Source organism: Peromyscus maniculatus, chromosome 3 (genome assembly GCF_049852395.1).
Source record: "Peromyscus maniculatus bairdii isolate BWxNUB_F1_BW_parent chromosome 3, HU_Pman_BW_mat_3.1, whole genome shotgun sequence".
Lineage (NCBI taxonomy): Eukaryota > Metazoa > Chordata > Mammalia > Rodentia > Cricetidae > Peromyscus > Peromyscus maniculatus.
Genome location: NC_134854.1, coordinates 45,502,139 through 45,520,601, shown reverse-complemented (window position 1 = coordinate 45,520,601; position 18,463 = coordinate 45,502,139). Strand labels below are relative to the sequence as shown.

At 37.9% G+C, this 18,463-nt stretch overlaps 1 protein-coding gene across 1 annotated transcript in view; it reads left to right on the top strand.

The window, feature by feature from the left end:
- Cntnap2 (contactin associated protein 2) overlaps positions 1-18,463 on the top strand; it is a 2,081,518-nt gene that overhangs the window by 1,096,670 nt on the left and 966,385 nt on the right. The window lies entirely within an intron of this gene.

The window sequence follows — 18,463 nt, the reverse complement described above, 5'->3', positions numbered from 1 at the left end:
TGGTACATATTTGGGGGCTGAGAAGAATCACTGAATGCAATCTTTATTAATGTTCAGTTGAATGAGGTAAAACAAAAATTATATTTTCACATGAATTTGATTTTGGTAAAAAAAATTAAGAGAATAAATATATATTGAGTTGGGCTTTTAATTTTATCTGTATGTGTGTGTATGTATGTGTAGTGCATGCATTCAGTAGCCTGCAGATGTCAAAAGAGGGTACAGGAGTCCTCGGACCTAGAGTTACAGGTGTTTCTGAGCCATCATGTGGCTGTTGTGAGCAACTCAGCTGGGAACTGAACCAAGGTTGTTAGCAAGAGAAGTAAGCATTTTTAACTGCCAAGCCATCTCTCCAGCCCCTACAAAGGCTATTTTAAAATTACTTTATACACAAGTCTTAACTCTTCTGTGGTGTTACAAATGTTGCTGTGTTACCTAGTGTTATAGTTGAATTCTTAATTAAGCTTTTCCTTTTTAAAAGAATGTAGTTTATGGTGTTTAGGTTTTCATCTGGGCTACCACCATCATCAAAGTGAAATCATTAGAGAACATTCAATACAATCCATTATCAATGTGTGAGTGTTTTAAAGTGTCTGCAAGTGCTTTAAATTTTAACAGTAAATCAAAATTGCAAAGGGAGTTTTAGTTAATTGGAAATCCCCACCCCATTAATGTAGACATTTATTTGAAAGTATTCATCCATAATTAAGATATTAGTAAGAATTTTTAATCAAAAAAATCTTTGTTGTATAAGCTTGCAATTGCTACATTGGCATGTTTCTTTTGAAGTGCAATTCACCCACTATAAGTCTATCAGGAGTATATTGTAAGTAGTGATCCTATTTAATTTTCCAGGAAGCTGTGGCTTCCCTTTCTAAGTTGCTTATCTGATGGACTGCCACTGATATTTTTCATTTTTATATATGAAACATGGGCTAGTGAGGAAGGAAAATAATTCCTTGCATTAACTTCTAGCATTTGCCTGGACTGTGCAGAGGAAGACCTTTCATTTTTCTAAGCTTTGAAATCCATAACAATGACTGTTTTCCCTGACAACTTCTCCCAGAGCCCTTTCTCTTGAATAAGCTTAGTCTTACTATTGTTTCAGAGGCTAAACATCACACCATTGTGGACTCACTCAGCAATGGCTAAGGACTTGGAGAGTGTGCCTCCCAGTCAGAGAATGGTCGTGTCCCTATAGATATTTTCAGATATTCATTTGGTGAATGCTATTTTTCAAAACAATGATATATTATTTATTAATAAACATAATGTTTGCCACATATTTCATGGAAATGTTTGATCTCAGCATTACTAAGCTATTTTTAATAATATTAATTATTTGGTGACTAAACATGAATGTGACACACTTGATAGAACAAACTAGGGATAGGGGATATATTTTAATGGTAGAATACATGTTCACCATGTGAAAGGCTATAGCTTTGATTCTGATCAACACACAAAAAAATGAAATAAATATTTAGAGCTAGCTTCTTATCTTCACTAGACTACACAGGCTCACCTATCCAAGTGTATAAATTCTCTGCATGTTTATTTGAATGTATACATTTTGCTAATTCTTTTAGATATGGTCTCCTTATGTAGGTTTGGTTGTCCTAGAACTCACTATATAGACCAGGAAGGTCTTGAACTCACAGAGATCCACCTGATTCTGGGTCCTGAGTAATAGGATTAAATATGGGTTCCACCACATGTTGTGGAGTAGAATATCTGTTTAACTATATGAAGATTTGTTGCATTTGTTTATGTTGCATTTATTTAATTATGTAAATATATGTTACTGTTTTGCCTTTCCTGCCTAAAGCACCCAACTGGTCTAACAAAAAGCTGAATGGACAATAGCTAGCTAGGCAGAGAAGGGATAGGTGGGGCTGGAAGGCAGAGAGGAAAGGGGAGCCAACCAGTCTGCCAGGGGCCAGCAAGCCAGACATGGAGGAAGCAGGAAAGCAGGATGGACAGTATATAGATGAGGTAAACGAGCCTCAGGCAGCACATAGATTAATAGAAATGGGTTAATCTAAGTTACAGAAAAAAAAGCTAGCTAGAAACAAGCTTAAGCTAAGGCCAAGGATTCATAATTAATAATAAATCTCAGAGTCAAGATTGTGGGTTGGCAGTCCAAGAAAGCCTGACTTTTGTTATCTATTTTAACATAACAGCTATTACTTTACATGTGCTTACTTAAATATATATGGAAGAAAGACACAGGATAACTATTAGAGGTCAGATATTTGTGTAGCTAGAGTTTTCCTGTGTCCACCCACCTCCTGCAGCCACTCAGACCCAAGTAAACACACAGTAAACATACATTATTTATAAACTGTATGGCCATGGCAGGCTTCTTGCTATCTAGTTCTTATATCTTAAATTAACTCATTTCTATTAATCTATAAGTTGCCACATGGCTTGTGGCTTACTGGTACTTTTATATCTTGCTTCCTCTATGTCTGGCTGGCGACTCCTGGCTCAGCCTTCCTTTTCCCAGAGTTCTCTTCTCTGCTTGTCCCACCTATACTTCCTGCCTGGCTACTGGCCAATAAGCATTTTATTTATTAACCAATCAGAGAAACACATTCAAGCATACAGAGCTATATCCACAGCACATTTGTGAGATAAACTACATCCCTTCATCCTCATTTCACTGCAGTTTGCAGAAATTAGGAGCTACCTTCACATTACAATGTCTCTAAAAGGACACAACTCTCTGTCAAGAACATTCCCAGGAAACAGGAGACACAGTTGACAGTCAACTGAAAGACTGAACCATCTCTGTCACCCAAGAGAAGACTTTGGTTCTGGCTATCAGTCCATGTTAGAGAAACAGCTCTTATTTTAATGCATAATGCCCTCTAAACTCAGCTAATGTGCTCTTACTCCTGAGAAAGAAAGCCTTTGGGAGGCTGGCAAAATGAATCATCCAGGCCTCTTAGAGTGAAATTGCTTTCCATGGTGGAGGAAAGCCACCAGTGTAAGATGATGAACATTGCATGTCAGGTAACATTTTAAGGTTCTTTTGGCATGTTTTTCAACATTCCATTTTTCTACCAAGTCGTTGGCCTGTATCACAGTTTTCCTCCCTTTAATTTGCTATATGCAGTGTCCATTCCTGAACTCTAACCTGGGACTTTCATTTACCCCAGAGGAAACAGTCTTATGTATTCTATTGAGTCATTTGGAAGCACTCAATACTGAGTATCATTGTGTATATCCTGTGCAATCTCCTCTGCATCTCTGTCTGATTCTAATGAACAGATTGCCTTCCCCAAAAGTTAATGAGAAGAAAGCTTTAGCCAGATATACGATCTTTGCTCATGGAATCACAACAGAGAACCAGATGCATGCATCTCCGTGGGTCCATGGGAAGGAACACTAGTCTAAGCAAGTTAAGGCTGTGCTCCTCCCAGTGGGTGGCACCAGTGGCACTGCCTGGAATCTCTCCCATGGTTGCCCCCTTGGGGTGCCACCTCACTGGGCCACATCTTCCCTTCCCCTGCATAGTTACTCTTTTATTCTGAGCTTCCCTGGATGATTAAGACCCCATTGTTCCCCATTCTTCTTGGTGTGTTCAGTCACATGCTGGTCTTCCAGTTCAGGGCTGCATTCTCTGCCAGCAAGTTAAAGCTGCTTCTAAGCATTTAACTGCACTTTTAAACATTCTTTTTCAGAAAGCACACCTGTTTCTTCTTTCATGAAGAACATTTATATAAAGGAATCTTTTGTATTCAGAAAGGACTCGTGGACTGAACATAGAGGATTTCAAACTGTAACCCTTGATATTGGTAGTCTAGGATGGCTTAGCCACTATAATTAATATAATCTAGGTCAAAGATAGTGATACACTATTTCCTGAGATTCATATTATCAAAAGAGAAAAAGAAGAAAAACTATCATACTAGTTTTTTTTATAATCATGACAACTCAATGTGGTATTTTTAAATTTTTTATTTATTAATATTTTATGCTCATGCATGTTTGCTTGCATTTTACTGTGTGTGTAGCTGATGAACTCAGAAACCAGAAAAGGATGTTGGATTGACTAGAACTGGAAATACAGTTACTTGTGAGCTGCCCTGTAGGTCCTGGAACAAAACTTTAGTCCCCTGAAAAAACAAGTGCTCTTAATCACTAAGCCATCTCTCCAGTCCTAATTGTAGTGTTTGTAAAAACCCTCTTTACTCTAAATTTGAGATAGATACACAAACAGCCTATTTTTAAGTAAGCTCTTCATTAACATTCATTTTGACAAATGCAGAAAAAAATGTTTTTTAACCAACATATTATCTGGACAAATTATACCCATTGAAAGAATGTAGGTCATAGGATTTTAATATTTAGTTATTAAATCACTGAAGTATTAGTCATAGGTACTTATTTTTCATCAGACTTCTGATTGGACAGAGCAGCCATTCTCTGTGGCTGCTTCCTAGGCAGAAATAGCAGACAGAAGACACAGCAGAGGCTTTGAGTCTTTTTATTTTTGTGTAAATTGAGAAATGGCATAGGGAGCATTTTAGATTATTGGACGCAAGCTCTGTTTTGTTTGTTTGTTTGTTTGTTCTATTTTATATCATATTTTTTGGCTTGGTAAGACATTATTGTATTTTCTTTGGCATATTTTTACATAGAGAAGATGTACATTGAAGATAGAATAAACATTTTTTTCAAAGTATAAACTGCAAATATCTTCCCAACACTTCCAAACAGCAGACTTGGGATAGATGCATTCATCAGAACACATGCAAACACAGCCTGTTACTCCAACTCCGTTCACGTTATAGGTCTCTCTAGCAGGTGGTGGAAGTTTAGTCTAAATAATGGAAAGCCACACTGACAATAAAACCCACTCATGGAGATGAATCTCAAATATTCCAATAGGATTGAATTTTGCTAGGAAGCCATAAACAAACTTTCAGACTTGAATTCAAATTTTATTGTTTTTTTGCCTTAGTCTAGCATGGGTATATTTTACCTTTGTTTCTCCAAAAATATGACAGGAGATGTAAAAATCAACTTATGTTATAGCTTTCCTGTGATGGAATTTATCCCTTTAGGAGCTCAACTAAATGGCTACTTTTCTATTCCAAACATAATTTCCCACTGTTACAAGGAAAGGTGATTTATTTATAAGCCTCTATGGGTGTGTTTTTTCTCTTCACCCTAAATTTAAGCATATGCCTTCAAATCTGGTCCTCTGTTGTAAACATTTGAAGTCAGTATTGATTTTCAACAACTCAAAGGAGTGTGAGCCATTTATCACTATGTGACCATACAGTAGAATCACCAATGGCTGTCCAAGCACTTAGAAAAGGTCATCTTTAGGAGAAGCTTACAGACTAATGACTGTAACTTCATTGATTGGTGACTAAATATCAGTGTCTTCCTAGAGACACTTTGAGTCTGCAGGGGTCTTTGTGCTGCTCAGGAAGCTGGCAGGGGAAGAACCCTGGGCATTCCATTCTTCAATGTGTAGTATCCTTGGTAATTGTTCAGTTTTCACTCATACAATTTCAAACATATCCATTTCCACAAATGCTGACTCCAGCTGACAAAGTGATTATCAGGGGCATTTTTACAGACTTGGGTGATGCGGTGGTTAGTTTTAAATATCAACTTGCCACAACTCAGAATAGATGACCTGGCAAGAGACAGGAGAATAATTTTCTTCATCAGATTGGCCTGTGGAAAATTGCCTTGATTTCTAACTGATGTAGAACGATCCAGTCCATTGTGGGTGGGACCATTCCCCAGTTTGGTGCCCTAAGCTATGAGTGATTTTCCATCCATGATGAAGTACAACCTGGAATTGCAAACCTATAAATCCTCTCGTTAACTAAATTTCTTTTGGTCAGGATATTTTATCACAGAAACATAAATAAAACTAGGAAAACAGTGCAGGGGCTATCACTCTGTTTCCTTGTACCAAGTGCCATTCCTTAACCTGGGGTCTTCTTGTGTTGAGCTCTGCTGCCTGGCTCACATCCTGAGGATTTCAATCTGTGAATACCTAAAGCAGCATTTCCATTCTCATCTACTTTGCTGTCTTTTAAGTCTTTGTCGAAATCTCATTCTAGCATTGTGCCCCTAGCTCTTATCCATTTCAAAGTCTGTACTGCTTCCTTGTGACTTTATTATCGTTTAGATAAACAAACAGAGCACAGGAAGAATTACGGTTCCTCTGAGCCAGCATCCCTATATGGCATTTTATAAGGTATTAATGAATGCTTCTGTCATGGGGGGAGAGCATGTGATGTTGTGCCTCAGAGAGGGATGCACTTGTGGGAGAGAGGAAATATGATGCATAGAGATTTTATACATATTACATAAGAATTTAGTCTTTTTGCAAAGACCTTGGAAGCTATGTCTGTTTAAATCTTCCTTTTCTACAGCATCTGTGTATTAATCATCAAGGTCTTATGTTTGGGAAGCTTACTCTCTGTGGTGCCTATAGTGCAGTGCTTAGTACTGAAGGCAACCCAGCATTCAGGGAGCTTCTGGACACTGTAGAAGGAAAGGAATGGGAATCAAGGGATTATAGGGACAAGAAGCTGTTCTAGATCTTAGGATGTGGGTACTGCTGACACCCTGGAGGAGGAGAAGCAAAACACGGGGTTCTTATCAGGAGATAATTTCTAGAAAACTGTACTTGAATTTTTTAAAAAGGTGCTTTACTTGAATACTGTATAACTAAGTGCAAATATATTTGTTATTGTTTACTTTCATCATTAAACACTAATATTTTTATTAATCTGTTCTTTTTCTTGTCTTTGTTTTGCCTTAAAATGCACTTAATCTCCTCACAGCCCTCAGGAGTGGTGCTGCTGTGTGCTGGACTCTGTGCTTTGGGGTTTTGCACAGTGGTTACTGGGTGCCCTCTCAAAGCAGTGCAGTCAGGCAAATCTGTCACTGTGTTTTCTTTTACTTTCAACATCTGATCATTTATTTGTTACTCCTAAAGATTTGTATTTGACTGGCCTCAGACTTAGAAGTAGAAGCCCTCAGTGCACACAGCCTATGATTCTTGATAATCTGTTCCTGGCATTTTCTTTGGCTTCCTTCATTCTCTTGGATAAAAGTTCAGCATATTCCACAACCTCCTCCTTTCATTAGTGCATTGTTTCTTCAGAGCAAAGCATTGGGGTTTGTGTTGCAGAACACATGAAGTAACAACACACTGAATCTTGGCTGCTTTGATCCCGGGCTTCTTACCTTCTCTGTTCAAGTGCTTTCTGACTATATTGGCAGGCATCGTCTTTAGAGAAATTGAAAAGCTTTTAGATACTGCTAGCTCTTTGGAGCCCAAACACTGATGCACAGTTGAATCTGTCAGTCCAGTCCGGAAATACCCTTCTCTCCTTTTTTTTTTTTTTTACATTAACCGAGTTGAGAACACTCAGCTTGATACCCCAATGCATCCTGAACAGACTTGCATTTCCTTTCTCCACTTCTCCTTGTTCTGTAATAAGAATGTCTCCAACTCAACAGCAGGTGCACACTTGGCTGTGGGTCAAGACATCTTACTTCATGGGAAAACTTTGTTGCACTTTACTTCTGTTGACAGTACTCCTAGTATTGTTTCCTAGACTAATCTTTATCTCTTGGGCCTTTTATGTTTCTTTGTGGTCTGCTATATTACTACCGACAAATGGTCATTTTTTAAAAATAACTTTCATTTGAATTTGTTCATTGAGAATTTCATCTATGTGTTTGATGGATGCTGGTTAATGTCTGATTTTAAATCTTCCTCTCATCCTTATTACCCAACTCATTCTTCCTAAAAATATTTTAAAAGAAATTTTGTTTGAGAATTATTATTCTCCCTGAATCCACATTTTTAAACAGTCCTAGAAAATTCTCAGATATTACAGATATTATCTTTTAATTACTTTATCCTCATTTTACCCTTTTCTTCTAAAATTCCACATGTTAATACTGATTTTCTTCCCTAGATTTCAAAGTTTCTATGCAATGTCTTTAATCACTTTTATTTTTTAACTATCTTTGTGAATCCTGTCTTTCCATTTCTAGTTTTATTCTGACTGCATGCCAACTGTTAAACATGGCCCATGCATTTTTTTTGTTTATGACAATGTACTTTTCATTGTACATAGTATCTAATGTAGGATCTACTTGGTTTTTGATCAAAGCAACATAGTACTTTGTTTTTTTTAGCATTATCTCAGGCTCATATGTTTGAGTCTAGCTTTTTGAAGTTGTTGTTTTTAAATAATTTCTGAATACTTTACCCTTCTAAAATGTATTTGACATTTCTGGGGACCAAATGTTTCTTCTGACACTTGTTCATTGTACAAACATACCCTCCTCTGTTTATATTATGATAGACACATGAGCTAGGACTTCAGTGAATGCACCTAAGCTCCTGGTCTTGCACAGCTTCCATTGCAAGGATTCTCTGAATTGGGATGGCATGGGTGACAGAGTGGCGACTCTCTACTTCTGCCCAGCATAGACAGAGTATCATACCACCTATTGCTAATGTTAGGAAAGAAAAGAGTCAAACTTGGAAGTCCAGCTTCTAATGGATATCACTTTTGTTCCATTATGAAGTTGAAGATTCCGAGTATAAGCAGTTTAAGAAGAAGACTACTTTTTCTCCAGTGTTTTGTAGTTTGGGATTGGTGGTCTATATATCTCCATTCTCTCTTTAGGAATCCTGAATTTCCAGAGTTAATCTGAGAGAACTTACACTTCATTTCCCATGGTAATAGCTTGAAATCACTTGCTTTCTATAGTAACTTCTTGATTTGAGTGCCACACCCTACAGACAGTACAAGTTTGAAAGCCATAATTTAGTTCAGTAACTCCATGTTTTATGCATTCTTGAAGACTAACTTTTCTTTTTCTTTCAATAGGCCAGGCAAAGGAAGACAATTTTCCTTGTCAACCCTTTTTGCTGACTAGTATATTGTTTCTAGTATGTACTTCACTAAGATCTTAGCATCTTTGGGCTTGATGTGATACTGATATTGCAGTGTTCTTGATCCTTGCACAGGCCTGCAGCCTGATTTCTAATTGGCTTGACCTTTAAAACCCAAACCTCTGCATTACGAAGATGAGGATATGCTTTCTAAATACTTGTGGTGCAGCATCATCTAAGGCCCTTGATTTTCCATTCTCCTCCAGATAGGTCATTTAGAGGATACATGCTGCTTTTTAGCTAGCTCTCTGAGTGTTTGTGGCTGGGAGAGTTTCTAAACTCTCACATTACCTTTCCATAGGGAATAAACTTCTTCACATTATGTTTGTCTCTTTCCCAATTATTCCTAAAGGCAATTCATTTGATGATAAATATCTTTAAAATAAATTATCTCCTGTTAGAAAATTTGTATTAATACACTTAAGATATAGTTGACCTTTTAAATACATTTGTATATAGAAAAAGCCATTAGTAAAAATAACCTGGAATGGTGTAACAATTTGAAAAATATATATGTTTGTTAAATAGTTTTATGATCAATAACATTTATAGGCACTCTTGTGGCCTGCTATCTTCATACCCTGGAGTCCAATGTAATTAACAAACTATGTGAGCTCATAAGGAAAAATCAATGAGGCAATATTATTTTATGATCTGATCATATGAATGTATCAATCTATGCATTAGAAATAAGTAGAAACCCCTAAGGAACTAAAGCTGACAGAGTTATGTATTAATTCACATTTCTTCTTCCTTTAAAAGAGTAAAATATTATAAAATTCTATGTAAAAATATCAAAATATTCTATTTTCTTCACTCTGCTTTTCGTGTTTTATGACCCATTTTAAAACAACTTTTAAAAGTACATTATAAATTCTGTTTCCCAGATTTCTAACTATCGCTTTTTGAAAAAAAAATTAGTCTATTCCTTGAATTTCCTTTTAATTTTCTACATTCTTACAAATTTCTTTATGTTTGCTGAAAAAAAAAAAACAAACTTCTCTACAATCTTTGCACATTAAGCCAATTTAAAGTAAATATAACTTATAACTTCTGTGTATTGTATGAGAATAGGAAGGAAGACCCGCAATAATTTTATTGAAGAAAATTTTACCTTAATAGTACAATAAATTTAGGATTAAAAACATTTTATAATAACATACTAAAGCTCATGTATTTAAGATATTCTAGCTGAAGCATATGTTTAAAATATGATGACATCATTAAGTGGCCCCATTATATTAATTTTAATTAAAACACTTAATCTAGTACATCTCATTTGGAATTGTAAGCATTTTCCTTTTCAAATACATGGCCTTATTTGTAAATCTCTACAAACTTAATTTTGTGTTAAAATACCAGATCACCAGAGAAAAAGATCTGAACAATTTCACAAGTACTGTAAATATGTGTTCTGACACAAATAATCCCTTAAGAAGAGGGAAGTGTGCTCAGATTATCATGTTCGGTAGAGACCCCTTGGACCAACACCAGAAATGGACTGGAGGTTTGGCTTGATGCTCACACATAGGTGAGAGGTCTTTAAAAGGTGAAAGGTACCTAATATATTCGTGGCATATGAAGAAGAAAGGAAGCCGGAAGCTGAGCTGATTGACATGCTTGATTTACCAATGAATAAACTAAAGCTGGGGCTTTGGGGAACGTCTGCTGCTAGGGATGACAGCAAAATTCCAGGAAGGGCAGAAAGATGTGTCTGGAGTTTTGAACACAACCATGCACTGGAAAGAGAAATCAGTTAGTTCTGAGCTGAGACAGATGCACTAGAGGCAGAGGTTTGGAAGGGGCCACTGTTAAGGAAAGAGAGGTCTACCAGGAAACCAGACAAAGCCCAAGGAACTTTTGAGGAGCTTTCACACTTACCTCACCAGAAAGACATCAGTGTGAGAGACCAAACTGGCCTTGCAGGGCCACAAAAGCAGTGAGAAACCCTTGTCAGCCAAGCAAAAAGAAACTTTCTAGAAGAGAGTGACAGTCCCACATTCTAACATTGCCATTCTAATTACATAGTCAGCAGAAAGAGTTCGTTTTGTAGATCATATCTATCTTCTTATATCCGAGGCTTTCTTCACTAATGTGGTTGTCACATTCTTCAGGATATAAATATCCCATCATTAGGCGTTTCATAAATACTAAATTGATATATTGCCTAAACAATTTGTAAAAGTAGAAAGGAAAATGAACTAAGGTGTGATCGGCCTCTTGGATATCTGCTGCTCACTGTAAACTTCTAAACATTTATTCTATAGATATATGTGTATTTATTTTTCATGACTCACCAGGATGGCAATTATAATTTGTCTGCTTTACAAACTTAAAATATAATAAAAGAACATAGCATTTAATCAACTTAAAAGACCAAAACCTGGTAAGTGCAAAATTCTTGAATTTGTACCTTAAAATTTTCCATATAAAGAAATGTCAAACATTAATATAATATAAAATAAGTAATTCATAGTAAGCCTGGAAAAGGCAACATATTGTCTTTTTTTTCTATTACATTATCAAAATTAACTGATAAAAATTACTTTCAATAAAATTACCTTCTAATTTCTGACTCCTGTTCAAGCTTAAATTCATATCCCTTTTAGCCAAATTTAGATGCAAAGAAATGCTAGAACCTAAAAATATTAGGCCATATGCAATCACATGGATCATGATCCTGAATTTAAAAACCAAAATAATAGTAACCTAACAGATAAGTATAGGGAAATCATCTTTCAGAATTATTGGTCTTGAAGCAGATGCCATCTATGTTGAAAAATCAGACTATGTGGAGTAGTCATTTCCTAATCGAGTTCCAATGCCTGTCCTGGCAAGGTCTTTAAAAAAGACTGGATGATGGAGGTTTGTGAGCTAAAATACACCACTGACTGAAGGAAGAATAATTTCATTGAAAATCCATGGACATTGAATACAGATTAAGATGGAATAAATTTAATCCAGAACAGGTTCTCAGACTACACAAGTTTTTAGCCCTGGTTTCTGTTTCTAAAACACCTTGAACTTACAAAATAATTACAGGTAGAACACAAAGACTGCCAGTGTAGCAAGTCCAAGTGTGGGTTTACCTCTTTTCTAATAATGCCTGTTATAACGAGGGACCCAGGAGAAAAGCGCCTGCTTTACCCCATCCTCCTACTTTTCTGGTCCCTGCTAATCAGAACCAGATCCTCAGTTGACTGTCAGAACCTGAGCACCCCTGAGTATCTCAGGCTAGCCTTTTGTACATGGCATCTGTTTGCTTTGGTCTGATAGCACAAAGGAATGTGCATGTATTTTTGCAGAAACACTGAAGGCCCTGTTTTATTCTACTATCTTGCATCCTGTCAGGTGACCCACAGTGTCTTTTGGTCCTGCCACTGAAGTAATACTTATTTGATAGCTTGATCTCAATTCAGTTGGTCAGGTTTCCCACCTGTAAATTGACGAATTGTGCCTTTTCAATTATTGTGTTCTAAGTCATGGACTCACTGTTTAGGACTGGCTCACTAGAACCAGCAAAGTAGACCAGGCTAGCCTTGAATTCATGGATATCCTTCTACCTGCCTCCTGAGAGATAGCTCTGAGATTAAAGGTATGTACCAACATGCTCAGCTTCGATGGCTGTTTTAAAGAGATCTTTGAGACTGTGGTATTGGTGGAAGTATTAAGGCAAATCCACATGGTTAAAAGGGAGGTTTATTGTATGGGGTACTTACAAGTAAAGGGATAGGTTACAGGGTCTGGGAAAGGTGTAGCGCAGTCTGGCGATGTTCTCTGGAGAACTCTGCTTGGTTTATCTCCAGCGTCCAGGATCTATGAACCAAAAGAGCCGGCACATCTGGATCTCAGGTCTTGAGTGCTCATTAGCACATCTCTTGAAGAATCTCGCAGTCCCAGTAATGGGATCTCAGGTCTTAAGGGCTCCTGTCTCAACCCTGCCTGGTAGGTGTGACAGTTACTGAAGCCTCATTGGGGGTAATACTTCCAGGTCAAAGCTGGAACAGCTACCCACTACACTGTGGCCCCCATCTGGGTTTCATTTCAGGCTCCACTGACATTTACTGCTTAACTCATTACTAATATGAGGCTTGTCAAAGGATGACTTTCAAATGCTAATATCCCCGCTTACATCATGAGGTAGCAGGAGGCTATATCAAGAGCTCTCTCTGCTCTTTTCCATGTTGACTTATTATTCACTTTACACAGACATTTACACATGGATTTGTATTTTACTTAATATTTCCCATCATTTTTCATTGATGAATAAAATATAAATTTTTATTCTCAAATTGTGAAATATGTATTCTAGCTACCTTGAACTTGGGCAGCAGTAACTACTTCATGCCATTCTGAAACAGGTCTGTCATTCTTTCTCTAATTCCTACCATGTCATTATCTTTTAAAGCAACACAGAATATAGCAGACTCATTGTATATCTGTCCCATCCAAGTCCCACAATCTATCATTTCTCTTTGGGGTCCTGGTTAATGAACCAAATCTGAGATGTAGGAGTATGCACTTTTGTCTCATGAGCCTGCTCTCAGACTGTCCTCCCGGATGGTAGGAACCAACTGTATTTTCACCACAACCACTTATATTTAAATTTATTTGTATATGTAGCTACCTATACAGAAAATCTCAAATTCACGCTTAGGGTTTAAATTCCTGCTCCAGCCCTCAGAGTTCATTCAGTTTTTCTCACATTCTATATTTATAACTCTGTCTCTAACATTGAGTTTGGCTCATCCTAGCCTCCATGTATCAATGTACTGGCTCAATTAACCTGTACCCTAGCCAATCTCCCAACCATACCAGGTGGAGTCTTCCTGGCACGTTCTAACTCCCTGCTCAGTTGAAAACAGCTTTTTCCGTTGCTGCTGCTGAATACATTTTTGACTGTTTTATTCAGAAAGGTTGAATAGGCATGATTAGTAAACACTTGATTCACTCTGCCAAGGTTTCATTGGAAAGAAAATGCTGAAGACTTTATAGCACTCTATCAGCCTCTCTCTAAGCTCCCTAACATTCCTCAACTTTAAAACAAATATAATAAACAGTGTTCTTCAGCCATTTAAATTCCCAACCTTGGTGCCTACTGTCTGCCTTCCTTCCTTCCTTCCTTCCTTCCTTCCTTCCTTCCTTCCTTCCTTCCTTCCTTCCTTCCTCCCTCCCTCCCTCCCTCCCTCCCTCCCCCTCTCTCCCTCCCTCCCTCTTTCTCTCTTTCTTTCTTTCTCTTTCTTTTCTTTCTTTCTTTCTTTCTTTCTTTCTTTCTTTCTTTCTTTCTTTCTTAAATTCTGTTCAATCAGATTAATAGTAAAACTTACAACTGTTTAGATTGGCATTCTAATGTCTGAACAAATATCAACATTGTTTCCACTGATATATTTCTGAATTAAAAATTTAAAACCATGAAGATGCAGGGAATAACTGTCAGCAAGAAAAATAAACTGAGTGGATTTCAAATCAGATAAGGAGATTTTATCTGCTAAACTTAGGATAGAAGTCTGAATGCAAGAGTAAAGTCCCAGCCAGTTATAGTGCAAGGGGGTGGGGTACTTTCCCAGGTAATTGAGGGTAGAGCTTAAGAATATTCACATACAGTTCAATAACCATAACCCAATATTTGGCAGTGTTCTATTGGTCGCACAAAGGTAGGCACTAGTTCAATGTGGGAGAAGAGTATTCTAGAGTTAATATAATTATAATGTGATGATTGATAGCTATCTTGAAGATAGAGTTAAGGGTTTAACCTCACTTTATGAATATTCATGTACTAAGTCCACATCTCTTCTGAAAATTGTTTCTGAAGTTGTATTATGTTAGACTATTTTTGTGTAAGCTTCAGAGCCTTGGCAATGTCAAGTCAGACCCATATCACTAGTCTACATTGTTTCAAGATGCCCGTGAGGCACTTGATGAGAATTCCATCTTAGGATTCAGACTCACTGACTTTTTTTTTTTTTTTTTGCAACTCTGTGATCTGTTTCTTTGTTCTGCCTATCCTCCCTGAGTCATTTCCATCTCCTCTTCCTCCTTTTCCTCTCCCCACTTCTCTTATTCTCAACAGGTAGCCCATGTTTCCAGTTTCAATTTTTCTGCACATTGACCAAGGTCTAAAAGTTTCTTTACATTTGTGCTTTCTGTCTATTTTAGTACAGGCTGGTCAAAGCTGATGGCATTACTGCTAATAGCAATGTTCTTAAAAAACAAACAAACAACAATGTGATTCCTGGCAATGCTATTCATGTTTGTCCACTGAAGTAGAATACTATACCACAACATTCAGAGGTGGAGGTAGGAATATGAGTTCAAGGCCCTGTTTCTAAATTCAAATGGCCAACAAGATGGTTCAGTGGGTAAATGAACCTACTAAGCTTGACAGTCTGAGTTTGATCCCCAGGACCACATAGTAGTAAGAAAGAAGTGACTTCACATTATTGTTCTGGCCTCAATATACACAACATAGTGTAGTTATAACACACACACACACACACACACACACACACACACACACACACACACACACTGAGAATATATTTTTCGAAGGCAAAGACATAGAAATGAAGAAGTGTTTAAAAACAGTCATTTAATGGAAAGCACGGATGTAGTCTCATGAAGATAACCACTTCTGAGCTCCTGACCTGCTGAGCAAAATACCCTTAAGATCCTAGAAGTACTCTTGTTTGGGAGCTTGTCTGAGTGCATGAATAAGCTGCTGAATGGGTCTTTTCCCTCATGTATCTTTTTCTTGGCACATCTGTCTGAGGTGTTGGCAAAGACTTCCTTGTCATCACTAGATGACATATCCTGGTATTTGGTCATTGGAAGTAATTTCTTCTTGTATTGTTCACTGTCTGAGTAAAGTGGAATTAAGACAGATTTCGATTTGAGTCCATCACTTCCTGGCTTCTTTACAGCTAAGAGTTTGTTTTAGCTTTTGTTTGTTCTTCATCCCCAGGATAAGATATCTGAGCCAAACAACTTGAAGAAAGAGAGTCACATTTAATTCCACAGGTGTCTGTCCATGGTAACCTACCAGCTCACTTAGAATCCTGCTAAAGCCCACTGGGTTTCCCCTTTTATCTGCTTCCTCCACAGCCTGTGGGAGGGTGCTGTCCATAATCAGAATAGGTCTTCCCCTCTCAGGAAAAGGCTTCCTAGAAACCGCAATGTTTTTCTCAAGCCAATCAATTTGACAGGTAAAATGAATTGGATTAGCTGATAACACTTTTGGTACTGTGCTGGAAACACCCTTGACCAGATTTTACAATGGACTAAGTATATCTTCTTATTTTTTTTTTATCATATATAGTGTGTTGGATAGTTTTATGTCAACTTGATACAAGCTAAAGTCACCTGAAATGAGAGAACCTCAATTAAGAAAATGTCTCCATTAGACAGGGCTGTAGGGCATTTTCTTAATTAATGATAGATGCGGGAAGGCTCAGACCATTGTGGGCAGTGCCATCATGGGTTGAAAGTCCTGGATTCTACAAGAAAGCCAGTTGAGCAAGCAGCACTCCTTCATAGCCTCTGTGTTAGCTCCTGCTTCCATATTCCTTCTCCATTTGAGTTCCTGTCCTGACTCCCTTCACTGATGAACAGTAATTTGGAAGTGTAAGTCAAATAAACCCTTTCCTCCCCAAGTCGCTTCGGTTGTGGTGTTTCATCAAGCATTACTAACCCTAACTAAGACAACTCAGTACCAGGATAATGGGGTATTGCTGTGACAGACCTGATCATGTTATTTCATGGAGGACTGTTGAAAGACTTTGGAATTTGAGCCCAGAAAAGTCATTAAGTGTTGAGAACTCATTGAGCTCTTCTGTAAGAGCTTAAAAGATAAGAATTTTGAGAGCAGTGCAGACAATGGAGGCCTGGCTTATGAAGTTTCAGAGGGAAGCAAAGACTCTACCAGGCCTTTTGTGGAAAGAATCTGTGGTTGATCAGCTGGGCCTGAAGAAAGCAGCTGTGATTAACAAGAGACCAGAACCACTAAAGTAAAACCTTTGCTTTATTGGGACAGTTGATGCTGGTTAGATGGAGCTGAGAAATTAATTATGGATTGAGAAGAGACCCGCATCAATGAGCTGAAGCCTTCTATGCAGTGGTTCCTTAGAGTCAGCATATAGAAGCTGTGTTCCAGAGGCAGCCAAGTTTATACCTCACACTGGCAGCCAAGTATGATAGCTTAAGGGTCACCCAGGTGGTGCTAGTTTTGAAAGCATTAAGGGATCATGAAGAGCAGCTAGGGCTTGGCAGGACTGTCATCCTTGAAGAGAGCCCAGGAGAAGCTATTGGTGAAAGTGTAGTCCAGTTGTAGGGAAGGACCCCAGCATTTATTTTCAGGCGAGAACCTCAATTAAGAAAATTGCTTCCATTAGATGGTGCTGTATGCAAGCCTGTAGGGCATTTTTTTTATTTAATGGTTGATGGGGGAGGGCCCAGCCCATCATGGGCAGTGCCATTCCTGGGCTGGTGGTCCTAGGTTCTATAAAAAAGCAAGCTGAGCAAGCAAGTAAGCAGCATTCCTCCATGGCATCTGCAACAGGTCCTGTCTCCAGGATCTTGCCCTGTTTGATTTCTTGTCCTGATTTCCTTCACTGATGAACTGATTTGGAAGTGTAAGACAAATAACCCTTTCCTCCCCAAGTTGCATTGGTCATGATGTTTTATCACAGCAATGGTAACCCTAACTAAGACAAACACAATGTTGATAAACTTTACCCTACAACCCAGCAAATATCCCATGTGCTTTCATGAGAGGACCATTTCTATTCCTTTCCTTTATGTTGTTACTGACTGCCTCCCCAAGAGACATTAGGTTTCTAACCAATAATTCCATGAAGACTCATTAAGCTAACTTGCCCTTTCCTTTGGGGGCATTATTGTAATTAGTTTCCAGCAAGAGGTTATTTATTCATTGCTATTGTTGGGTAACAATAATCTAATTTTCATCCCACCCTACCCAAGCCACACAACACAATTGCAGTCATGGAAGTCTATTATTATCTCTCCTAGGCCTCTCCACATCACTGCCTGCTTACCAATATGATCAATTGTGCATATCAGGTTAGAAATGGGCCTTGGGAGTCACTTTTACCACCTTCACAGTTTTCTGTTGTCTACAGAAATAAGCCAAGCTCAGGGGCCAAAGATGATACAGAAGGGTGTGGATGCTTGTACACAAGAGCAAATAGGATCCCTCTTAAAAGCTTTAAGGATAATACAAGAAAAAGAACTGTTTTCAATGGCTATATAGTAATTATTCCTATAATTATCTTCTCCTAGAATACATCTCATGTAAGAGCATGAAAAGACTTGACAATTTTAGACTCCGAAAGTATCAAGACCAAACAGAACATTGTTGTGAGTGGATGCTGAAGTCTTGTTTGGGGGAATGTAATCACACCCAGTTGGAAGCGATAAGCATTTATGCAGCTGCTCTGCTTCACAGACGTTCTCCCTCTCATAAAGAGAGTTACTCATTTCCAAATTTTT